The sequence below is a fragment of the Condylura cristata genome, unplaced genomic scaffold (genome assembly GCF_000260355.1).
Source record: "Condylura cristata isolate star-nosed mole 26May11 unplaced genomic scaffold, ConCri1.0 scaffold00044, whole genome shotgun sequence".
Classification (NCBI taxonomy): Eukaryota; Metazoa; Chordata; class Mammalia; order Eulipotyphla; family Talpidae; genus Condylura; species Condylura cristata.
Genome location: NW_004567145.1, coordinates 335,404 through 341,914, shown reverse-complemented (window position 1 = coordinate 341,914; position 6,511 = coordinate 335,404).

Below are 6,511 nucleotides of genomic sequence, written 5' to 3'. Positions count from 1 at the left end.
CGTGCTGGCGCGGCAGTGCTTGTTTCCTGACCATGGACTGGTTAAGGCAGATGTGGGTGAGATACCTGTAGGGCGGTGACTATGGCAGTGTTTATATTGATTTTGATTGTGCTCGTTTCCTCCCTGATTTGTCTGGCCATGTCTGACCCTTTTCCATGGGTCCCGGCTAGAAGGTGCTTTAGTTTTGTGGCGGGCTTTCAGGCCTTGCTTTAGGCCAACCCCTTTTGGGTTGACTTTTGCCCACAAGGGGATGAGTCACTTCAGGTGTTTGATTTAGAAGTTATCTTCTTTGTGTTCCGTATTGTATATTTACTGTATTAAAGTCACTTTTCATTAAAAAAAAATCTGCAAAGTCCACAAGTCTCCAAATTCTCTTCATTCGACAATGAACCTAGCCACTCTGGGATAGTAGTACAAACAGATGCCCAATTACATTTGAATTCTAATTTAATATCTTAATTAATATGACATAATAAATATCGAGGGAATAGAGAGAGCTAGTTGGATGGAGAGTGGGCCTGCAGGAGCTGGCTGCCAAGGGTTGGTTGCAAGATAACAGACTGAAGCCGGGTGCTTGAGGAAGCAGAAAGCTGACAGATAAAATCTTCTGACCACAGAGTACCAAGCAGAAGCCGGTAACCACAAGGAGCATATAGAGACACACAGTAGTATGTGGTGACTTCACACCTCTGGGTGGCAATGTGGGTGATAAGACAAAGAAGGAAAAACACCAGAATGTGAGAAGTCCCCATAAGAAAGCATAAAAAAAACCTACCCCCAACAGTAATGGCTTCCCTGGCCTCCTCTTGCTGCCTGAACTTGCTGACTTCCAGTCCCATGTGTCAATGATTATTCCTCAATGGTTAGAACACAAGAACCTGGCCAATCGCAACTATGTATTACTTTAATAGAAGTATTTAATAATTTTCTGAATCTGGAAAACTTGCCTCTAATACACTCCATGTTTTACTTTAAAAAATTCTGGTTATCCTCATTAAATTTGAAGCTCCTGTTAGAGGTTAGCCCAGAGTGGACTGGGCTGCCTGTCTGTGGGGCCTCACATGCATGCTCACAACTGCAGGTACACACAAAAGGGTCAATAATGGGTTTATTTACAAAAGGGGAAAGGAATAGGAAACACAAAAGGGTCAATAATGGGTTTATTTACAAAAGGGGAAAGGAATAGGAAACAACACAGGGAAAGAGAGCAGGATACAAAGTGAGTGGTATGGCTAGGCTGACTGAACACTCCAAGTAACATGGTCGGAGAGCTGCTTCCCAAGCGAGAGAGCGAGCGCCAGCCCCAGAGCGAGAGAGCCAGAGTCAGAGCCCCATTTATCCCCCCAAATGTCCCAGAATACATTCCTGCTAGCTCCGCCCTATGGTCCTGCAGTTCTCTCCCAGGTACTGCTGGGAGTTGTGGTTTTCACTCACTGGAATAATGTGTAGGGTCCAGAAAGCTGGAGTAGGGGGTGGAGTCCATAACAGAAAGCTGGAGTAGGGGGTGGAGTCCATAAGACTCTGCAGAGTTCCTTTAGGACATCCTTCCCCTTAACACTCCCAAAGACCAGATTTTCAGTTGTTTTGTCAACTTCCTCACCCCCATTTTATAGAATAGTGCCCAGAAAATAGTTTATGATCATTCAGATTTTGTGGAATGAATTACCGGAACAGACTTTTCATGTAATTGCATTTCTCCCGTGAAAAGTATATAAAGTATAGATTTTACTGTTCTTGTCACAGCCATTTTATAATTTTGTTTTAGTATGGAGAAACAGAATTTTAAGACATTTCTAATCAAACTCATTGAAGGCATTAATCTGCGGACAGTAAGCTCCCTCTTTTAATTTTATAACATTTGGTGAAATGCTTGAGATCTGCATATTTATCATGAGTTATTCGTGTTTTTGGCTTATAAATGCAGCATTGGATTCACTAAAGATGTTAAATTTTCTGGATATTATTGCTTTCTTGTAATCGGTAGTAACGATTCCTTGATACATGTAGTTCAACCACATTAAAAAAATTATTAAATAAAATACATGAAATTGAGCATTTTAACCATTTTCATTGTACTTTTAGTAACATTAAGTATCTTGACATTGGGGTACAACTATCTTTAAAACTTTTTCATCTTGCAAAATCAAAAACTCTGTACCCATTAAATACTAGTCTCAATAACCTCTCCAATAAACTCCAACCCTAGCAACACTATTTGATTTTCCATCTTTCTGAATTTGATGATTCCATTAAACTCTACATAAGATAATTTTAAAATATTTTCCTTTTGGCCCTCCCTGGTGGCGCAGCGGGTTAAAGCACAGCACTAAGAAACTAAAGCCATTTACACATGACTTCGATCCCTGCCTGGCCCAGAGGTGATTCACATGGCGCCCCAGACCTCTCCTGAACTTCCCGCTGCCCCCCCTCAGCATTGTAGTTCATCCATCTGCCTGTTCTGCTTCCCACTCTGTTTCTGGTGAAGCCATTCACTGCCCCTGAGCCTCTGGCCTCTACCCCAGTTCTGCATGCACAAATAAATAAATCTTTTCATACACACACACACACACACACACACATATTCCTTTTGGATATGGTTTATTAACATAATGTCTTCAAGATTAATCCTTGTAGAAAGTATCAAAATTTCTTTCCTTTTAAAAGCTGCATACAATTCCATTCATAATGTATATTCCACATATTTTCTATTGAAACGCCAGTTGTCAATAAACACAAGTTGCTCCCACCTTCTACTTTGATTAATCCTTCTATGGATGTATATTTTTATGATTTCATCTCCACTTATTTTAGAAATATACCAGAATTGAACTTCCTGGCATATGGTAATTCTATGTTCACTTTAAAAGAAATCACCTTGTAATTTTCATAAAGGCTGCAATAATTTACTTTGCAGTTCAAAATTATCCAACATCTTCACTTCTTTGACAAAACTTATTTTTCTTTTTTCCTTTTAACAGCAATCTTGGAGAGTTTGGTATGGTATAGCATTATGGTTTTCTCTATCCCATTATATCTTTGATTTTAACTTGAATTTCCCTAATGACAGAGAAACTAAAATTCTTCATGAAAAAAAAATGTTCAGTAACATTTCTGGGAACTTAGACTTATTTTCAGACTAGTTCCCATTTCAGTTACAAGGCTAACCTTTGAATCAGGATGCAAGAAGAATGTAAAACATTGGAGGCATTTCAAACATCCTGAGCCAAAGCAGCTTGCCCTCTTCTCATTTTATTAGCATCTTAGCTCTGAGAAAATGTGTATTATGTTAGGAAATGGCTCAAATGTGTAAAATGGTTTAAAATAACAAACAATGAAAACCTACATCGAGCAATTCACAAATCTTGATGCATTCGTTTCAAAATTTTTAGTTAAAAATCCTATTGAGGCCCTTCCTGGTGGAGCAGCAGGTTAAAGCACAGCGCTAAGAAGCTTATGCCACATTGGCATGAGTTCCATCCCCGCCTGCTCTGGAGGAGATCCACATGACATGGCAGACCTCTCCTGACCAGCCCACTGCTCCCCTCAGCAGTGTACTTCGTGGATCTGCCTGTTCTGCTCCCCTCTCTGTCTCTGGTGAATCCTCTCACCCTCCACATCTCTGGCCTGTACTCCAGTTCTGTATGAATAAATAAATGAATCTTTAAAAAAATAATCCTATTGAGAAATAATCCATTGAGAAAATTTAGATTAACCTGCAATTTTAAGAAATAAGGCAGAGACCCCATGTAAGTTTATACAACTTCACTTAATGATAACTTTTTGTGAAATATTAATACACCATCCCGACTAGGATCTCAATAGCTATATAATCCACTGATCTTATTCAGATCTTTCTAGTTGTATGTGTGTGTGTGTGTGTGTGTGTGTGTGTGTATTCTATACCTTATAGCTACATGCAGCCATCACTTCTGTGAAGAAACAAGCAGTGGAGTGTCACACAGTCTCTCACACTTGTGAGACCCAACCAAGGAAAACTGGATTAAGATACATTATCGGAAGTCTGTCATGCTCTCTCTCACATACACACAGCTTGTAATCACTTATGTGTACAAATATGATGTCATTGTTAGCCATCTCACTGAAAGAAACTTTTCCAGAAACTCTAATTGCTCAGTGGCATAGTGACAAAGGATAAAGGTCCAGATTAATTTATATCATGACTATTTTCTAGGGCATCACTGGAAACCTAAGTAATGAAAAGTTTGTCATTTAGGAAACAAGGACTTGTAATATGTAACCCATCACATTTTGTGGACTCATTTCTAAAGACTTGACAAAGACACCCAAACTAAACAAGGTACACATTTAGGGAAAAAATCTAATGTACCATTTTATTTTCTTTTACTTCTAAGTTTTTAATTTACATATAATAGTTTATTTTTACATCATTTTGTGCAATTTTTCCATCTCAGTTGCAATACCCTTGGGCTTCCCATCACGAAATCACCCATGCGCCATCACCACCCAGTGCATTTCCCCCCTTATGTGCCATTTTAACTGTAAATTGCATTTTATCAGAAAGTGAGGAATTAGAACTATATCTTCATTAGCCTTCTTTGTGTTCAGAGAAGTAAAACCTTACTGAGAAAAAATCTGTACTAAAATTTAGTACTATAAATTCATATTGCTAAAGATGAGTAAAGGTACAAAAAAATAGTCTGCCTCTTTTTGGAAATTGAATAATAACAACATTTATCTAGGCCAGAAGAAACAAGCTATCAAAGAAGAGATATATGTCAAATAGAAATAACAAGTAGGTGTCTAGATTGTTTGATAGTCTAATAAAGATGAATGAATTACATTCACTTAGAGAAGGCACAAAATTTACCAGTAACATTACTTGATAAATAACATTGATGAAGATAAAATATAAATTGTTACAAAGACTGAACAACACACTAATTAATATTAAAAAAGCTATTGTTTTTAATATTTACTTATTTATTCATATGGAACTGGGGTACAGGCCAGAGATGTGGAGGGTGAGAGGATTCACGAGAGACAGAGAGGGGAACAGAACAGGCAGATCGATGAAGTACACTGCTGAGGGGAGCAGCGGGCAGGTCAGTAGAGGTCTGCCTCACCATATGGATCTCCTCTGCTGCAGGCGGGGATTGAACTCATGTGGAAGTGGCTATAGCTTCTCAGTGCTGTGCTTTAACCCATTGCACCACCAGGGAGGGCCAAAAAAAAATCAATTTTTTTAATAAGGCAATTTTTACTTACATCCTTGTTAATTTTTGACAATATATGGCTCCTCCCCTCAAGCAAAATCACCATAGTTTTCCACCATACTACCTTGGGTAATACATTTTGGGCTATTTACAATTAGTCACTGACCAATACATCTTGAAATCTTATTAATTTATAATGTATGCATGAAATTAAATTAATACAGTTTTCACAAATTCCATATATATATATAAGTTGTAGAACTGAAGGAAAAAGTAAAGTATCATCTGTATTATAAAATGTATTTATATCAATTTCAATAAAGTAGTATATTTATATTGCTCATAGATAAAATACAATACTGGTTTACCATAAGTGTCATGGAGTATTTTTTCTACATTTTTCAAGCAAAAATTCTTCATGGCATTCTGACAGGCTGATAATAGTTATTATTTATAATTAATATGTATATATAATTCCATTAAAATCAAAAGAATAATCAGATATTATTATATGCAAACAAATTAAAAAAATATATTACAGAGATGGAAATATTCCTAGAACAATATAAACATCCAAAGCTATAAAGAAGAAATAGAACGCCTAAGCAGACCAAGAATGAGCAGTGAAACTGAAGCAGTAATTAAATAACGCCTCAAAAACCAAAGCTCAGGACCAGATGGATTCACAAATGAATTTTACCAAACACCCATAGGTGAATCAGTTCCTATCCTACACAAATTCTTCCAAAAAATTGAAAATGAAGAAATACTGCCAAATACGTTCTACAAAACCAACATTGCACTAACACCAAAACCAATCAAAGACAAAACAAAAAAAGGAAATTGCAGGCCAATTTCCCTAATGAACATTGATGCAAAAATCCTCAACAAAATCCTTCCCAATAGAATTCAAATGCATTAAATGACTAATACACCACAATCAAGTGGGATTCATCTCCTTTGTAATAAGAGAGATGCAAATTAAAACAACAATGAGATGCCACCTCACACCAGTAAGAATGGCACATCTTAAAACAACTAGCAACAACAAATATTAGTGAAGATGTGGAGAAAAAGGAACTCTCCTGTACTGCTGATTGGAATGCAAACTAGTATAACCACTATGGAAAACTGTTTGGCAGTGTCTCAGACTGCTAAAAATGGAACTTCTATATGACCCAGCAATCCCACTTTTGTGTCTACCCAAAAAACACAAAAACACTGATTCAAAAAGATGTCTGCACCCCCATGTTTATTGCTGCTTTATTTACAATAGGAAAGACAGTGGATCGATCCAAATGACCAAAAGTAGATGA